The sequence below is a fragment of the Gymnogyps californianus genome, chromosome 2 (genome assembly GCF_018139145.2).
Source record: "Gymnogyps californianus isolate 813 chromosome 2, ASM1813914v2, whole genome shotgun sequence".
Taxonomy (NCBI): domain Eukaryota; kingdom Metazoa; phylum Chordata; class Aves; order Accipitriformes; family Cathartidae; genus Gymnogyps; species Gymnogyps californianus.
Genome location: NC_059472.1, coordinates 126,002,408 through 126,021,340, shown reverse-complemented (window position 1 = coordinate 126,021,340; position 18,933 = coordinate 126,002,408). Strand labels below are relative to the sequence as shown.

At 38.5% G+C, this 18,933-nt stretch overlaps 1 long non-coding RNA gene across 4 annotated transcripts in view; it reads right to left on the bottom strand.

Annotated features, from left to right (window-relative positions):
* LOC127012609 (uncharacterized) overlaps positions 1-18,933 on the bottom strand; it is a 74,100-nt gene that overhangs the window by 43,182 nt on the left and 11,985 nt on the right. For all 4 annotated transcript variants that reach the window (XR_007766031.1, XR_007766030.1, XR_007766033.1 and 1 more), the window contains exon 2: positions 133-275. This is a non-coding gene — a long non-coding RNA (uncharacterized LOC127012609). The remainder of the gene's footprint in view (positions 1-132; positions 276-18,933) is intronic.

Below are 18,933 nucleotides of genomic sequence, written 5' to 3'. Positions count from 1 at the left end.
CAATGACACTTTGAACACCACTAAAACCCAAATGTTGTTATATCCCTAAATACTTTAACCTTAGTCTCATGTGTTGGCAGGCTAATTGAAAACAAATTTCTTTGCCTGCTTGTCATAAAACAAATTGCTCACCTCATTATCTTCACTTCTGCTGGTTAGTATCATTTTGGACTTCAAAAGAGATAGTGAGTCCATGGGCTGTTTCAGACCATCTGCTGCTAGACTGCATTAAAAGTGAATGTTCATTGGGTTTGGTGTCCTGCCCAAAATCTCTCCTAAAAATAGAGAATACATAGGAGCATTTAGACAGTTTGAGTATGTTTTGCAAAGCTAATATGAATGTATTTATGTGCCCACACAAACCCTCATTACAAGCAATTTATGTTTGCTCATTACAAAATTAATTTGTGGAGGAAGAGTTAGAGACTTGGGATAGGGGAGGAAAGAGAAAAGCAGCTGCCCATACAGGAGCACCTTCCTTCCCTCTCTGCTTTCTGCTGCTCTCCTCTGCTTTAAGGAGGATAGGTCTGCTGATTTGCCTCAAATTTCTCTTTAGGTTTAAATCATTCCCTGTACCAAGCCTCTTGGTATGGGACAGTATGACTGAAGTACTTTTGGAGACCTCCACAGCCACTACCAGGGCCTGCTCCATTAAGCAGTGGATCTCACACCTACAAGGAAGAGCTAACATTTTCATAGCAAGAATCAGAAGCAAATAAAGTCCTATTAAGCTTCTCCTCCTCCCTCAAGGTTACTATCTCAAGGTAATGACAATATATAAGATGAGTCCTGTCAACCTCTGCAGGACACATTAAATTCCTGTTAAATATGGATTAGATGAGTACTGCAAAATCATGCAGTGATAAAGGGTACATCTCTCTAACTGTCTGGCACCCACTGCAAGGCCAAAGCAACAGCAGGCACTTCTGGAAAATATGTACAGGCAGCAAGCAAGGTTTATATGAAGGTCACAATTCTCACAGTATCATTTCTGAGGGAGAAAAATTCAGACATACATGCAAATCTTTTCATTATTTTAAAATACTCAGTGAGTCCAGAGAAGCTGTATGATTTTAAGAGCAAAGTAACTGAAAAAAACCCATGAGATACTGGCAACAGTAGAATAAGGTGAATGTTTTATAGGGAGGGACAAGAGAAAATACATGAAAGTATTTATTTTATATTCAACTGCTATAAACCCTTAATCTTCTGCAACTATAACAGGGCATAACCCAGGGTTGCCACAACTGTGATGGATTCTTCAGGGTGTAATGCTGAGTGAGTGGCTGGAGAGTCACTTACTCTGCAAAGGCAGCAAGAAAAATATTGGATGTGTAAGCTTCCTGAACACACACTTAAAACTGGTAAGATAAGTAAACCTGAACACAGGAGTGATGAAGTGTCTGCTCTACTATCTGCTCTGTAAAAAGAAAATGTCCTCTTGGTCAGAACTGGTGATTGAAGTGCTCAGACTGGCAGCAGAGGCTTAGAGAAAAACCTGTGGCAGAAAAAGTTTGTGCATTCACATTAGCTGAAGGGTCCCCTTAAGTTCCAGTTCATTAATTGGAAGAAAAATCTTCAAACAAGCATTTATGGTGCACACACGTGAGAAAAGTGTTCTGGAGAAACTACATATGAGGAAGAAGTATATGGAAAAACTTATAGGAAAGAAATATCACCACCAACAGGAATACAGTTAATTTCTTTCTGTAGGGCCACTGTGCATTTTTAGTACAGAACATGGAATATGTTCAGAAAATCCAAATATTTTATATTTGGCCATTTCAGATAATTTTACTTGATCTCTCCTCTCACATCTTTCTTTTGGGGAAAAGTGAGGGCGGAAGATATTTTGGAGCACCACTAGTTTGTTCTCCTTTCCCCTCAGTCCATACCCACTGTTTCATCATTCAACAATAGCTTCTGTAGCCTCCACAAAAGCAGGCGGTCCATTTCTGCCAACTAATATATTACTACTAAATCCATTCATCAACCACATGATGCTCAAGACAACAACTCTATGTTAATAACTAACCCACTTCTGTCAAATGATTTTACTAGAATTGCTAAACTCACTGTGCTTTTCTTCCACATGAAAGACTGCCTGGATGACTAAACAAGGAAAATGACTGCTGGTGAAACAGCTCAGAAGGAGAGTGGAGCATCCACCTATAGAGCAACAGTGCCACTCATGCACCACAAGGCAACACCTCTGTTCATTTAAAAAATGCTTGGAAGACAGACAAATCGTCACATGCTGTAATTAACCTGCAGCTGGTAACTTGTTTAGAGCAGTACAATCACTGGCTTCCATAGAAAAACTCTGTTTAGGGCACCTGACTCCCCCCAACTGGTCTAAACACACTAACTAAATCCTCCACTGCTGCCAAGGTTTCCGTAAGGATTTCCTTTATAGAAATATGGGTGGGATAGGAAGTTATAGATGGATTAGACTTGTAACATGAACAAGACTATAGATATTTCTCTGCTGTAACTTATAACCCCACTAAAAAATTTAACACATGCCCAAGATCTACAAACAAGCACTTAAATTTAAGACAGAAAAAGAGTTGAAATGAACTTCTTTAGTGTGTTTGTGGGCTGCCAGTTTCCAGGTATGTCGTTTTATTTCAAATCGCTACATGGGCCTAGAGCAGAAGAGATATGGAAGGGGTAGAGACTGGCACTAATCCTGCTGTTTGGAGCAGATCTGTACATTAAACCTACAACATAAAAAGCCAAGAGCATGCAGCAAAGCCAGGAAATTAATAGCAATAATTCAACACAAAATGGCATATCATCTTCCTCTTCTCCCTACTATTTCCCCCTGCTTCCCCCAAAAAGGATTACCCCCACAAAGGAGGGGCTAACAGCATCTCTCATTATTAAACAAATGTTGATCCAGCTTATGGGCCTCTACTTCTTCATATTGAAGATAAGAAAAACCAAATCCTTTTGCCAACTGAAAAAGTTCCAGGGCCATTTTTGGATCTACAGGTGAAACTGAGCATCTTGAACTGCATCCAGGGAGGTCCCAGGCACCACAGGTATCACAGTCATTTTTCGTCAACTTGAGGTTGATTTAAAAGGTTTAGTCCAGAGCACAGCATGTGTGTTACATTAATCTAATCTGGACATGACAGAGGCAGGCATTTGAGTTAACATTTGTATGCAGAAAGAATCTTTTCCTTCTCCTTACTTGAAAGGAAGAGAGGCAGGCTGCAATGGCTACTGAAAGGCCAACAAGGACCTCACTGTAGCTAGGTAGAACCATGCCTTTTCATATCATCCTTGCTAAAAGAAACTTAGGTGATCCATGTGTCTTAATGTATTTGTTAAGGAGTGGATAAGAATATTAAAGAAATACTTTCTTTTTATTTTCAAGAAATGAAACTGTACTGGACTGAAATCAGACTTCTAAGTGGAAGTCTTAGGCATTTTGGAAGATTACTCAATTTATGTTACGAAAGAATCAAGTATAACTTTACCTTCGCTGTCATGGTTTAACCCCAGCCGGCAACTAAGCACCACACAGCCACTTCCCCCTCCCCCCTCCCAGCGGGGTGGGGAAGAGGAAAAAAAAAAATTAAAACTCATGGGTTGAGATAAGAACAGTTTAATAACTAAAGTAAAATATAGTACCCTACTAACTAAGAATAATAATAATCGTAATGAAAAGGAATATAACAAAAAAAGAAATAACACCCAAGAAAAGACAAGTGATGCACAATGCAATTGCTCACCACCCACTGACTGATGCCTGAGCAGCGATCTGCCCCTCCTGGCCAACTCCCTACAGTTTATATACTGGGCATGATGTTCCATGGTGTGGAATACCCCTTTGGCTAGTTTGGGTCAGCTGTCCTGGCTATGCTCCCTCCCACCTTCTTATACACCTGCCTCCTGGCAGAGCACAGGAAACTAAAAATCCTTAACTTAGGATAAGTGCTACTTAGCAACAACTAAAACATCAGAGTGTTATCAACATTATTCTCACACTAAATCCAAAACACAGCACTGTACCAGCTACTAAGAAGAACATTAACTCTGTCCCAGCCAAAACCAGGACATTTGCTAAATTCAGAGTAACAGAGTTGATTCAACCACTTATACAAATAACATCAGTTTGGGCATTTCTTCAGCCTACTATAGCTCAGAGCAATCCCCTGAAGGCCATGGAGACAGTAAGCAGCAGTAGAAGTTGGGGTACTCCTATTAGGTCCCATCATAGCTAAAGTATTCCAATATCAAGTGGAAAAGGAATCAAGAAAACTGGTACAGACATGAACCTTGGCTGGTGCCAGGCTTTGCTGATGGGAAGAACCAAGAATTAGGAAGCAAAGAGTTGGTACATCTGCTCACAATGTCCCTTAAGTGATAAAGCATAAACTTAATGCAGCTGAAAAGCCAGTATCCGTTCTTTTAGCTGTTTTAGCTGCAGATGTTACTTGCCTCATTTTTTTTTTTTTTTGAGGCCTGATATAGTCTTTACCTCAGTCACATCTCACATTAGTTAGTTTCACAGATCAATAATTCATTTTGTCAATAGGTCTTGGCAACTATACTAGCTTGCAATACTGCTTACAATAGTTTAACTAGGAATAAGTTATTAATTTCTTTGGTGTAATAGAACTGTTCTTGCAAGTTAAAGCTGCTTTTATCAACATTGGCTTAAAAGAATTAACTTCTAGGGGTCCCCCCAAAGGTAACATTAATCCAACTGTGAACTAGATTCTTGAATTATGTATTAAAGCAATGAGCTAGACAAAGCCTGCCTTTCATTAAGAAAGCCTGCATCTTACTGCCATTTCTCTTACATATACCGAATAGTACCTTTTTTTACCCATTATTGTTAATGTATTTCCCTGTATTCTAAGTATTCCTTTAGATTTGTTCTCTTTTGTAAAAACGTATCAATAGTACGTTTTTGTACTTGGTGCTCTTTTCAACCACTTGCCACTATTATATTTTTAGGACAAATGTCCTAAATCTATCAGATGTACTGATATAGAAGTGTCATCCATGAACTAGTCAGTCAAAGGAAAATTCTGAAGCAAAAAAATTATGGCATTAAAAGATTTTGGTTTTGTAATGATAGAACAGGGGGGAGGTGGCATAATAATTCTGCCTCCAAGATTTTTCTTCCACATTTATCTTATCCATACACAGTCTTAAAAAAACTCTTGAAATTCTCCTAATATACTAATTCACACATATATGCATAACTTATCATTTGCAAAAGCAGTATCAGACTCCAGTTTTCAATCCTCTTTCTCTTCATATAAACTTTTTGTTTGTTCTGAGTTTTTCTACGAGTCATTCATGCACAGAAAACAAGCAGTAACATGTAGAACAGCTTTTCCATGGCTGCTTTCATAATTACACAATATGCTTTCAGAAGCATTTTGTTATCCTTCCGATATGAGGAAATAGAAAAAATATGGGCATAGAAGGTTATTTCAGATGAGAGAGAAAAAACGCAATGAAATTGAGTATATTTGGTACAATCTTCCTTATTGGCACGAACAAAGTCTTGCTTTCTGAGCTCAGAAAAACATCTGAAATAGCTGCCCTGCTTGCATTTTCACACATCTTTTAGTCAAATCTGACTGAAAAGCCCTTTCTCTAATCTTCCAAGCATCTCAAATACTGCTGTTGAGGTTATTTGCAGGTTTTTTTCCTCCCATTTCAATGATCTGGAGACATCCATCTGCATTTTGGGTATGGATAAAATTTCAAGCTTATTGCTTCCATTAAAGAAAGACTCCTCAAATTACCTTAAATGAAAGATTCTTATATATCTGATACAGATTCAATGAGATATAAAAGTTCAAAATGCCAGAAGAAAATAAGTGCAGCACAAATTCAGGATGGCATTATGGGATACCACAAGTTAGACAGAGTCTCGTATCAGGCCACCTTTTTCTTAGTAACAGTTCCATGCTCTCAACTTGGAAGTCCTAAAAGCGTATAGCGTACACCTACCTTTCCCCAATACATCTAAACTGTAGAGTGAAGAAGTTAGGGTTTCAGAAAGAATTTCCACTCACTTTAACACCATAGGTGAGATACACCATAATACTAAACCAGCCCCAAGCATCTTTACAGAATAATTGTTAGAACTGTTATTTAAATAATAAGCCCACTTTTCTTGAGAAAATACTTTGTCCAAAAGCTCTGGCATACTGCTGTTCATACTCTCTAAATAATTTCAAAGTACGAGCACATGGAGCAAAGTAGCTTAAAGTAAAAGCTGATCCATCGCAGCTCCAGGTTACAGGCATAATTCGCAGCAGATCCTGCATAACTCTACTGTAGCACAGACTGTGTATATGACTTGTTAAACTGGCTCCTCTCATTTTTCTTGGACTAACTGGAGCACTTCCAAACACCCTGGCCAGAAGGGGTAATCTCAGTAAGTGAGAACAGCCACCAGCCCTCTAAATGTTTTTCTTGGTTTCTCATAAAGCATTCAAGGCTCAGGTACACAGCCCATGCTTGGCACAGCAGAGCAGAAGTAAACCCAGTGCTGTTCTAAACCACCTTTCTGCATCCCCATGATGTTGCCTGGACCAACACTGCCAAAGCCATGAGCTAAAGCAACCTAATTGCTGTTGCAATTTATACATCAGTTCTAAGTCCCTAGGAATGGAATTTATTTCTTGGTACTTTCAAGTATGGACCAAGCAGCCTGAAGTTCTGAAGCACTTGTTAAAACTTAAACACCGAGAGCATGCTGTGCTGCAGCCTCCTCTAATACACAGAAATTCATGGTTTGACTTTCAAAACACTGACCAGAAAGCCCAGATGCTTTTCAGCTGAGATCATTCAGGCCTGCTGTGACATTACAAACTAAAGGACTGTCTCATAACAAGCGAGGAAAAAAAATCCCTTCTCTGCAGTAAGCCTGGGGATAGGCATGCTCTCCTGGATGGGTTCACAGCACTCATGAGTACCAACGCACCCCTAGGACACTGTCTACAGGGTGCTGCACCACTTCACAACAGCTTTCACAGCATTCATGCTGGAATGCTTCTTCAGAATGGGAAAATTCTTAGATACAAGACTATGACCTCAAGGAGAAACTGAAGATTCCCTCCTCCTTGCCACACACTGCAATGCTAATGACAGCAGAGTCAATTGATTAGATCGGTAAGTGGAAGTGAAGTGTTTCCTCAAATTAAAATGTCATCCTTCCACACTCTTCAAACGCTGTTTTCCAAGGAATCATTCTAAAGAAAGACTGGCAGTTTTTCCTTATTGAAGTCCTTGAAGATAGCAGAAAGAGCAATATTTTGTGGTCCATAGGGAGCTTAAACACCAGTCTGCTTTCTGTACATGCAGTCTCACAGAATGAGGTGCCAAATAGATGAAAGTAGATGCCTAATAAGGCCTTGCTCCTCACTCCCTCTTGGACTTACTGAACTGCCCAGCTGTGCACCTTATATAAAGATTCAGAAAACAGATTTTGACTTTAAAGGCTGACTTTGCTGGAAGCCAAAGTCACAGATCTTCAGTCTCATGTTGTTTAATTTATTCTTAATATTCTCTGAATGGCATCTGAAGAGTAATTTCAAAGACATATAATTTAAGCTTTTGCTTACTAAACAAATATGGAAGAGAGTGTATTAAAAGTCAGCTTTGCTGTGTTCGATTGTATGTGTTGCAAAGAAACATAAGACCAGAATGCAGCACCCATATAATTTGAGTTGTGTTACTGAAAAGGGTTTGAAACAGTTACTGCACTCTCCAGCTGACAGCAGGATACTTGTATCACGTGTTAATAGACTAAGTGTTCATGAGTAAAGTGCTTCCACTGGACAGCCATGTTTAAGAAATTTTAAAAACAAAAATAAAAAATATGTGTAATTTTAAAGTCTGGTAATATTTCATGTCCTGTACAGTTGGATTAATGCAGGGTACCCACTGTAGTTGCCATTATGCATAACACAACACGTACTTCTTGGACAAACCTACCTCTCTGTTGAGCTCAGTGCCACTAATATAATTTACAGCTACAGAAATAAAGGGTGTAAACGTGGCTTTGACAGGGGAAGACAACACTAAGCTTGCTGTAACAGGAACTGGAGATGTTGAACGTGTCAACATATTGAAAGTGATTCTGATCACTGGATCTGTAGTGATGCTCACTTATTATTGAATGATCGTCATGAAAGCCTTATTTCTCCTTGAGTTTTATTCATTCTGCCTCCCCAAGACATAGTTTCATTTGGTTTAGGGCTTTTCTGGCAAGGCTTTTTATTTTATATACTTATTTTAAAACAAAACAGGCTTTGACTTTATGAATTTTCTGGAAGCAAGACCAAGACATTCATTTGTCTGCACTTTTACCTACTTCGTTTATGCAGAATGAAATATTTGCTATTTCAGTCAAGAGACCAAAATATGTAATTGTTTTTTATTATTTCAGATGTCTTGAGCCACATTACATCAGATATAATATGACCCTCCCACACCCCAGTCCACTCTGCTACTAGAAATCAATCATTTAATAGGTTTTACAGGCTGCAGCAACTTTTTCAACATATTGGCAAAATCTGAAGTACAAGGATTCAGAGTATAACAGAAGCACAACTACTCTGGTTCATGCAGAGCTTGTCCTAATGGTCTGTACTGCTCTGTACCCACTATTCTGACTATGAGAGCTCCAGTCTTCTCTTGCACATCTGCACAGATTACTGCTGCCAGGAATAAAAATAATTCTGGGAGGGAAGAGGATTAAAGTGGATAGCCCTATTGCCAGACAGCAGAACATGCATGAGCAAACACACAGCGGCCGTGGTCCTTATACCTAGGCTCAGTCCAGGAACATTCCTCAGCAACTCTTTTGGCAAAGGGCATTAAAAAAGTGACCTCTCCTCAGGCACTGGGAAGAAAAAGATTTGTAATAGAGAAGTTCTATCCCATTCTCCTCCATCTGCCAAGTGCTTTTCTGGCACACTCAAAAATAAAACTGCCAAACCAAGTTCAAACTAGAATGCTTCATCCTGAAAGTATTCCTTATTAATAATCCTTGTCTAGTAAAAAAAAGTGAGCCTGCTTCTGCAATCACTTACTCACATGAGTAGTCTTAAAAGCCCAAAAAGAAGGAAGAGTTAGTAGTCAGGGTTTTTCATTGTAGCCCTGTCTTACCAGCTGACTCACAGTACAGGAATAAATCTTGGCTGAGTGTTTGACCTCACAAATCTTCTCTCTCCACTGCTATATTAAATTATCTTCTCCCAACCAACCTCACTTTGAAAGGTTCATGGTGCAACATAGCTCTTCTAGGGCTTGTTTTGGTTTGAAGTCAGGTTATATCCCACTTCCTTCCTTTCCTGTCTTCATTTGCACTTAGAGATCCTTACTCTGAAAAGGAGAATTTTTCTGAAAGCAAGATTCTTACTGCAATTTTTCCCTCCAGGCACTAAAAGAATATTACAGCAAGCTAGTCTAGTCTGCAGCTGTACCAATTTTGTATAAACTTGTAAAGATTTTTTCCCCTTTCACAGCAGAAATGCACTTTTAAAATGATGTGTAGCTCCTTCTTTTGGATCAGCTGTGATTCTGTCCACTCATCTGTAATCATGCCCACACCCATACTCTATATATTCTATGTACTGCTGAAACAAGGTGTTATGTCAGACTCCTAGAATTTCCATTTCATAGTTCACTTACATGAAGATCTGCTTATGATTCCCACTCAAACTCAGCTGACAGGATACTGTCAAGACTATTTGTTCAGAACCATTAGTAAGTTGTAGCCCCTCCCCATCACTCAGTCCTAAGATACTTCTACTGTACTCTCTCCCCTACTAACTCAATGACCAAGTACATAGTGCTTAGACTCTTATTTTCTAAATCATGCAATTGTTCAAGGACTGTAATGCTTTGCTAACTGTCTTCAGTTATAAACAGATGCCAGTGAAGCTTACGTCTAGGAGAGGAACAGTCTGTACAACAGATTGAACTGTAGACATCTGTCCAAGTGTTTGTTGGTTGATGGTTTTTTTTAACTAGAATAGCATTAGCAACAGGAGGAATGGTCAATACTGTTAAGATTCCATGTAGCAAAGTATATAAGTCCTTTTTAATGAACATGTTGAAGACTCATAAGTTATGTTTACTAATTAAACTGTTTACACACATATACTATTCGGACACTGTCTGGAAGATATACATGCTATGTTTACTATGGGCCAGCTTACCTTCACACCTAATCCCTAGAACAGATATCATAGTACAATAATGGACCAGGAACAGGTCATGTCATTTGGTCTCTGCTTTTTCACCTTGTAGATGCCCTAAAACAATACAGGTACTTGTATAAGGCTGCTCTGTGAGGTTCGAGTTATTCAAATGGTTCTGAAAGCATAGGCTTAGTGTAGAGGAATTGATGATATGTATATACTGCTGCAGAACAGCAATTGCGCTTCTAGCTCACAGCTTCTCCATCTGCTTTGTCTTCCTCCCTGACCTCTCTCAGTGCTCCCCAGGTTACACACTGGGTATCCCCAAGATGTTGTCACCCATCTGTATAAGCAAGGCATATGCCCTTTTACTTTCTCTACCCCTTGGAGCCTGGATTTGAAGATAAGGTATTTCTACATGCTGCTGAGTCACAGTGGTGGCCGACATGAAGGAAAACATGGACTTTTCAAACGAGTCAGAATTCCAGTCTGAGACAGACTGTTCACAAGCACATGTCCCAGTACTGGTTCCCTCAAGACCCAGCAGAAGAAAGTGGATTAGTCTTCCCCATCACACCACTTCATTTTCACAAGCTAGTCCGGCACCACAGGCAGAATAATTCGCGGCTTGAAGTGCATCTTCCACATACCTGCTGGCCTGCCACAATCACGTTAATGCAAAAGAGTTAGGCTAAAAAAAATATTATTTCTTATTTCAGCTTCAAAAGGCCTGTACCACGATCTTGCCCTTAAGAATCACTCCATCAATCCTGTAATACCATTTCTTAAGAAAACAGACACTTTCTTCTTGCTGACTAGTGTAACGGGTACTTTTTTTTTTTTTGCAATCTTAATTATGCTTAAGAAACACAGTCTGTTTATCTTGCCAGTGCATGCTTTACAAACTGTACTTCTGCAACCAGAGCCCTCATACCGCATAGTGCATGACCTCAGCTCCCACTGAGCACAGGGAGAAGGCCTTAACAGATTGAGGTATTTTGGAAAGGCCCAGGAGAACAGAGAGATGAACTGTGCCATGCTGCTCCCAGCAAACCAACCAAATTTGGTTGCTTCTGCAGAGCAGAACAATTTGTGACTAAGCTGGGTGGCTACATTTACTGCCCATTGCTGTGCATTTCACACAGTTCCTTAAAAATTCTGTTTTCAAAAGAAAGAAAAGCCTACTATAGGAAAAAAAACCCAATTTTTCCTCAAACTTTCGTTGACATTTTAAACATATGAAAACTCACTAGAGTTACCATGTGACCAATTAAAAAAAAAAAACCAACACACACCACACAAACCCACAACTAAACAATTTCTCTTGATAATTCAACAAACAAAAAAAAAAGTATTAAGCAATCAAAGTACTTGTGTCTGACCTGCAGAGCCTGAAGGTTTTTTGGGTTGCTCTGGTGCCCTACTAGCTTTTACTAGTCAGCAATTCAGCCTCTGAAGATGCTCTTGCAGCAATGGCAGACAACCATGGATTCAAGGGATTGTGAAAAACATACTAACAGTCAATAAAAAGGTTCTGTATAAGTCATTCTGAAAGCATTTAAGGCAGCACAACATTTATTACTGTCAAGCTATTGAATGGAAACTTCTCAGACTCTAGCAAAAGAGGCAGTAGTTTCTCAACACTTTATGCTGCGTTCTGTTATCTTTACATCCCTCATCCTCCCTCCCCCATCTTTGGTAATCAGCTTCTAGCACATTTTCCAGCCTGAAGTGCTATCATCATAAATGAAAAAGAAAAGGACATTAATATGACTTCCATTCCCAGTTTTATTTTTGGCTTTCTTGACCTTCTGGCAAGTTGTTTTACTATGAAAATTTCATTAAAGTCTCTATTAAATTCAGAATGGAAGATGGCAAGGAGGATACAATCAATTTTAAGGACATTAATAACTATAGAGAAGGTAATAGTGTGACTGCTCCTGTATCAAAACAGCAAAGGCAATAATAGCTTTTTGCATTATGGAGCATCTTTTCTCCCTTACTTAAGGAAGAGCACTATCTTAGATTATCAGTCATTTCTTCATATGTAAAATTAATCTACAGTGATTCCACTGGGCCAAGGAGGTACAACGCTACAGAAATAAGATCTTGGCATAAAACCCTCAAAAACACTAGCACATAGAGAAATGAGCTACTTATCACATGGTCTGACTGACTGCAAAAAGAAACCAGCTGAAATTTGTGCTATTATTCCTAAACCATGTTTCTACCTCTGGAGGGGCTACTTCTATTTTCAGAATTAATAAAGGGAACATTTCTGACCAACCTGTTACAGTCATATAAGTTCTTTCCATATGTCTCTTATCTCAAGACTTCCTACAGCCACGCGGCAATTTCCAATTGCCTCTCACATAAAACCAGTATGAAACAGCAAACTTCCTATGGGACTCCTTGAAGTCTGACTTTTCCTTTCCAAATCAAAACATTGTCTGGGACACTTTTTTCACTTGCTGTTCTGGGGAAGGTCTGTAGTGAGTAAGTCCAGAAAGGAATATTAAATTCTGGGACCACTTATGGTAGGAAAGCCATTGTCCTCTATAACATCAACATGTTACACAGCAAAAGAAAATACAACACAATGTAGGGCACTATACCTACCACCAAATTAAAGTTACACAAAAAAAGGGTTTGTGTACCCACTTTCAGGGAATAAGCACAAGCTATGTCTATACTAGTAAGCAAAATGGGACACATCCTGTTCTGTATACCTGAGGACAAGTTGCTCAATGCAGCTTGCATCCACACAGTTAAGCTATGCTCCCTTTTCTGTAGGGTAGCTTTATCCATAGAGCATAGTTTATTAATGTAGACATAGCCTTAAAGGCCAGAACGTCAGTAGAGCACATATTGTAATATACAGTGCATATGTCAGTAAAAGTGACATTTGCAAGGTCAGGGTTGCAGAATACAGGGAGACTCTACAAACAAAGCAGAATTTGCAAGTGGAAAACATTAATGAGAATGACATACAAATTAGCTCCAAATCCTTTAACTGTTTTAATGGAATCTGGCAAAAAGTATTCCGATAAGATGCTCAATCATTTATTGGAAAGGCTGCACTTCAACTTTTTAAATAGCAATACACTATTTTAAAGCTTCAATCTAAAAATTGAAGACCAAGAAGAGCCAGACTAGGTTCTGTGATTCTGGTTAAGAGAAGAAAATACAACCCCACCCCCCCCCCCAAAAAAAAAAAAAAAAAAAAAAGATAAGGCTAGATAAAAGGGTTCTTCTAGGTAGTTGGTGGAACTGGAACTCAGATAACGCAATAATTATCAAAGGTTATATAAAAGGGACCACTGCAATGTACATGTGGCAAAGATCTCATTTTGATCAAGAGTTCATACATCAAATGGCAAGTTTAAAAAGTCATTATGTGTACAGTAAATGTATTGTTTATATAAAGTGGCATTGTTAGGGGAGTAACAAAGCAGACATAATGTCCCATTAATGGGCAGAGAAAGCTATCCATGCATTTATACCCAGAAGTCAAGGATACAAGTTTTCCAGAAATACAAAGGATATCTGCGCTTTACAAGAGGAGGGGGAAGATGCAAAAGTGTTTCAGAGTCTCGAGATATCTTTTTTAAATGTTTAATATCACTGATGCGATACATAGTGCTATTTTCACAAGTGAAAGCTGCTGTTTATTACACTAAAAGTAAAGTACATGTGCTAGAGCATGTTCTACTGGCTAAAGCTGATATCTGTAGACCCTGGGCTCACCACCGCCACTTTGAGGACTTATTGATCATGGACACATGGTTAATCAGGTAACATGTAGACTGAGCAGGACACATGGTATGGCAAGCCAATTGACATGACTAGTACTAAGCAGAAACAATGACTGGATCAATGAATTTAAGTTGTCCAAGCTTTGTTTCAAAATTTTGAAGGGAGGTAAACAATGAATGCTCAGCAAAATGCTGCAGTCTAGAGAACAATATGATTATTTCAGAGATAAATGTGACACAGGAAACAAGAGATGGGGAGGAAATCTTTGTCAAGCTTTTGTGGAAATGGAAACAAAGGGAAATTCAAATGACTAACAAAACTGGAGATAAAGATCAATGAACAAATGAGTTAATGAAAAATAAATGAGTTCTCATAAGCCATGCTCCTCCAACTCAGAGCTCAGAGAAAGAATAAGAAAAAACTTTATAAGGCAATTTCGCTGTGGAAGAGATTGTGTCTTTGGAGCAGTCATGAACTAAAAATCAAGAACACCCAAGATATTCTCACCCATAAGACTGGATGCTTTTATTTTTTCTTTTCCCTGAAGGAAATTAAGCTAGCATGAGGTTTCAAAAAGAAGAAGTCTTTGGTGTTCGATATCAAATCCCTCAGTTATCCCTACCTAGGATGAAGTTGTTGACCATATAAAGACCTAGTCTGACAGGCCTTCAGGAATCATTCTTCTGTACAAAGTTAGCCACCTTAAGAAGAAAAAATGTTTTCAAACATTCCACTTCCTGTTGAAAGCCACCATGCAGACTCATGAGAGTCCAGCTTCAAAATAAATAAATATTCTTCCTGTCTTGAAATGGATTTTTTCCCCCCAGCTCTCTGATCGCCTGAAGGATCTAAATATATTTTTTCCTCAAAGCCCACTTCTGAGATGGGCCTGTTACCTCTTTAAGATGTATCTTATGCATCCCGACAAATGTGCTTAAGATCAAAAAAAGAAAACAAAAAACCACAAAACAAAACACCACACACATCAGTAACACCATGACCCCAGCTAATACTAATTGGAGGATTAAATTGAAAGCACGTTAAAAAATAACTCTTCAAACTTTTGTGACAGTAGAAACCACGGATCGATACAAAAGTGTTCTCAATTTTAAAAAGCTCACACAACTCATGACAAAACCATTACTTCATCCCTTCCCTCTTTACCTGTGAGCTCAGCCAGCCAAAGAAGAGTTAGAGTAGAACAATTTGTCTACTCCCATTTCTGATTTGGTTCTTTGTTTTCCCAGAAACCAAGTAGTTCCTATATTCCTCTGGGGAATTTCCCCGGGGGAAAATTCCTCGAAACCACAATGTTTCAGCCAGAAGTTCCATAACTACATAAGTAGAAATAAGAAACTTTGTCATAGAACATAGTTACACATGATTGACTATTAAGACTTAAATTTAAAAACAAAATTGAAACTGAGCTGATCCACTGTGGAAGCCATATAGAGGGCTCCTCCAGAAGCCAGGATGACTTTTGTGTATATACACACATATATATATAATGTCTAGAAGCATACAGAATCTGAGACACAAATATACTTCAAAAATAGATACAGAGCATGTCTGAGATGTGAAAACAGAATTACTGATGCTATGAAGCCAACAGCATTTCCTGGCATTCTGTGGATGGCAAAGCATTTAGCATAGAGGTTAAGGAATACAAAATAATTTCAGAAGGTTTCCCTAAATGTAGTCCAATTGGTTGAAAACATCGGGCTTCACTAATATGTCTTAAAGCTTATTTTCAAGTGTTTTTTATGTGTTGCATCCATAAGTAGCTTCAGAAAAATATTCTTTCCATCCAAACACAATAAATTTCTTATGTTAATAAAAACCAAGTTGAACAGTTTGCATAGATTGAATTCTTTTAGAAACCTGGGGAAGATCTTATGGCAACAGAGTCTTGTAGCGTATCTAAAGAGTAAGAGCATTTTAAAATTGGCCAGTTAATCCCAGCACAATTATTTTATATGGATGACATTTGTTACATGGAGATGGCTGTAGCCAGGTTCAGAGTATTCCCTCAGGCATGTTCTAACATAGCACCTAATGCCTCCAGGAGAGCCTCCAAGAATCACATAGTATCATGAGCAGCAGCAAAACCAATAGAAATAAGCAAGCCATGGGCTGTTACGCTAGTTAGGAAAAGACTGAAAGCAAAAGAACTTTAATGACAAATATAGTGCTATACAACATATATATGACAATTAATATTCTGATATTTCAAAGGATCAAAGCATACAACCGTGCAGAAGGAGTACCATATTTTGTGTTACGCAGAAATATCACCTTTTAAGGGATAACTACTTCTCTTTAGAAGACTATACTGAAGCAGTTAAATCCTCCTCCTGAGATACAAGACTGTTTTAAGACACATGGTAAGATACAAACAAAATCCTGCTGTAGACCAGGATGATCTAAGCAAACAGAAATTGCCCTTTCTCAGGTTATCCAGTTTGCAGGGCCTACTTTCGAACAGTTAATAAACTCCATTTTGGTTTGTGTATTTTGGTTTTTATTTCTCTAGTTTGTCCAGGCATTTCCATTACTGATATGGGCACAAGATTTACATACAGCTGCTGAATTTTAGTAGGTATGGGTAGCTATTCTTTCAGAATAACACTTGATTTTATCATAAAAGAAAAATTTGATCTTATCTGTTAGATTCTCACTCTGTCGTCTAGTTCACTTAGAAAGTGTCCGTGCCTAGCATATTCTGTCTGTAATTAGTAGTAGTATTTCAGTAAACTACTAGCCTACTTTCCCTACCTATTAGCTTTTTAAAAGCAACATATTTCATTTAAATCTTCCTTCTTAAGTCAAGTGGGCCATCAAGTCACATCCCTAGGCCAAGCTGAGAACCTTTTTGGGTTTAAAAAAAAAAATTAGCTTTCCTAGTAAGATCTGCAGCCCTATTTCTATCTTCTAGTAAATCTGCTTTAAAAAGAAAAAGCATCAAAAGCAAGTGAAAATTTTAGGCCAAAGCACTTGACTGCACTATAAGTTTAGTTATCTAAATATATTAACTTAAGACTTACTACTAGATTTTTCCTGAACCTACTGGTATTCTTATCACCTCTGCCTCATGTTTAAGATTCAAGCTCTCAGAAGGAGGTTTTTAATCAGATGGCAGGGAAAAGTGAGAAAAGTGAGACTTCCTGTGTAAGAAACCGAGAACTCCTATTCATTGTCTGTATCAGATATCTGGCTCCGAAGCCAACACTGAAAGAAGATAAACCTCTGACTGATACTGACTGACACCAGGATACTGGTGAAATAGATTAGATAAATCTCTTGACCTGAAAGACTGCATTGGCCACTATCTCCAGTGCAGAAAGCTTAGAAAATTGCTCATGACTGAACTGCTGATAGTTTAGTAGAAACTCAGAGAAAGAGACCCTGTATAAAAGAGTGTTACTGGATTGAAACAAAAGAAGAAATCCACTACCAAGTTAAGCTTCCCCTTTTGGTATCACTCAAACACATATTTACACACATACACACATACAGAGGAGTGAGTGAAATTTTGATGATAAAAGAAAGGGAAAAGTGGCCCGTGATGTTTAGAAGTTTCAAATTGTTGACCTTATCTCACAAGAAATAACATCATGTGACTGGCTTATTAGTCTGGTACTATAAACTAGGACAAAACATTATAAACTTATAAAAACATTGAGTACATTGAAACATTTCACTGAAGTGTTTATAGAATAGGACAACAGTATGAAATTGTCCTGAAAGATCAATAAAAAAAAAATCATTCAGTTTAGAAGGGGAAAAAAAAAAAATGAGTTTTACCCATAGCACATTAGGCAGCACCAGGTCTGTGCTTGTTGCTCATAATTACTTTTTTACAGCAAGCAACAAATCCTCCTTGCTCAAATCAGTAGCCCTGTTAAAAGTAGTGAGGTGACAGTGCTTTCCTATCTCCTGCTTATTAGACATGGTTCTTGGTCAAGACAAGACAAGAGGACAGGGAACAGCAATGCCTGTCACCATCACCAGGTGCCATGCTAGGGTGAACATGACCAAAGGTGGCAGATCTCAGCAGCACTCAGGTATTTGCATACAGCAGGGAGGAAACAGAGCAGGAAAGCAGAAGGTAATATGGAGTTGTCCCTCTGAGATGATATGGAGGAGGTATGCTGAACAGCTACTGAGACAGATTTTTGTTTCTAATTCACCACCTAGAGCATCTGGTCTTAAAGTCTTCACAGGCTGGAAAACAAGCAGATGGAGAAATAGCATTTGGCAGGGACATAATGGCCAAGGGAGCCTTGAAGGAGAGAAGCCAGAGTCTGAGCCCCCCCCCCATTACTTCTATATATTGCACACACATCCTGCAGCATGGTACTGATATTTGATGCTGCTTTCCCAGGGGGTTGGCTTGCTGATTTTTCTACCAGATTAATCATCCCGATTATCAAGTAGGCTAGTTACACAAACTTACATCGCCTGAGTTTGTTTTACTCATGGGTTGTTTTGAACAAAGAGGCAGCAATGCATTTTCAGGATTTCACAAACTAGATTTTTCTATCTCTCGCTTGGAGGTTACCAAAAGAAATCCCATCTGGGAGGTCCATTACTGGGCATTCTTGCCAATTCCTAGATAAAAGCCTGATCTTAAGAAACAGGGCTGAGAACCCCCAGCAAATTAAATCCTATTACGTTTTAGTGGGTCTAAGTGCCTAATTCCCCTTGGTAATCATTTACTTCATTTTCTTTTTGAAATTTAATATTTTAATGCATTTTAAATTAATGGCCATTAGTGAGAAGGACTTTGAATTAGACAATAGGAATTTGAATATGCTTCCCATAAAAGCCTTTAACAGAGTCATCATCATACATTTGAGGATAAATGTGCAGATATGCACTCTTGCCTTACAAAGTGCTTATATTTTTGTCAAGAAAATTGTACGAAAATACTAAGCACATTAAACACATAGTATTTACCTCAAGAAGCACTACTTCAATAAAATGT